Raw genomic sequence first — 1,362 nt, 5'->3', positions numbered from 1 at the left:
GTTTTCATTATTATAATCTTATCATTATAATTCTTATATTATAATTACTTACCTGATTAACTGACTCTTTCTCACTTTGATCTTTCATTTCAGGACAATTCTGAAAACAAACAAACAAAAAATACACAGAAAATCAATTATCACAGCAAAAGAATGAGAAAAACTAGAATTAATGGTGGTCAAAGTTCCTTCCTCAATTTTCTATGAAGAATTCTATGATTCACATCAACATGGACCTTGCAGACACAATGCATTCCTGTCAACCATCTGTCACTCTCTTTGTGTCCACAGTCAGGACAAGTCTACCAAGCTTTCCTCTTACAAACCATTCCTTTTCCTGTTCATTACTGCCACTTTAAATTGTTGGCCTAAAAATAAATAGACTACCAATTATTTCTCCTGCAAAAATTGACTTATACAAAATCAGTAGAGAATTTCAGTTCAAGGTCTGCAACTATGGTGAGCCTTGAGCAAACTCCCAGTAAAGAAAGGAAATGAGAACTCTTTATAGTGGAGAAAATGAAGTTGGGAAGACTATTTTTTAAAAAATCCAAGTTTTTCATTCTTTGGGCAATTGCCAGGAAAAAAATAAGAGTCTTTTTTATTCCTGTGAGTTTCTGCTATCTTTGCAAGGTATAAGAGTTTTCCCCTTTGATCTCCTGACTATATTTAATTGAGGTTTCTTACATTTTTGTAAAGTAAAATCACATCCAAATTATAAACAAGCTCTTATTATTAAGCAGGGTAAATCTTTCTAGAAACTGGTGAATGGTAGCATATATTGCAAAATGAACAATTATATTAAGAAACATAAATATGCCAGCAAATTTAGAAAACTCTGCAGTGGCCACAGGACTGAAAAAGGTCAGTTTCAATTCCAATTCCAAAGAAAGGTAATGCCAAAGAATGCTCAAACTTACACACTAGTAAGTAATACTCAAAATTCTCCACACCAGGCTTCAGCAATACGTGAACTGTGAACTTCCAGATGTTCAAGCTGGTTTTAGAAAAGGCGGAGGAACAAGAGGTCAACTTGCCAACATCCACTGGATTATGGAAAAAGGAAGAGAGTTCCAGAAAAACATCTATTTCTGCTTTATTGACTATGCCAAAGCCTTTCACGGTGTGGATCACAATAAACTGGAAAATTATCCAAGAGATGGGAATACCAGACCACCTGACCTGCCTTCTGAGAAATCTGTATGCAGGTCAGGAAGCAACAGTTATAACTCGACATGGAACAACAGACTGGTTCCAAATAGGAAAAGGAGTATGTCAAGGCTGTATATTGTCACCCTGCTTATTTAACTCATATGCAGAGGTACATCATGAGAAATGCTGGGTTGGACTAAGCACAAACTG

Source organism: Ovis aries, chromosome 10 (assembly GCF_016772045.2).
Source record: "Ovis aries strain OAR_USU_Benz2616 breed Rambouillet chromosome 10, ARS-UI_Ramb_v3.0, whole genome shotgun sequence".
NCBI classification, from domain to species: domain Eukaryota; kingdom Metazoa; phylum Chordata; class Mammalia; order Artiodactyla; family Bovidae; genus Ovis; species Ovis aries.
Note: the sequence above shows the minus strand (reverse complement) of the source record.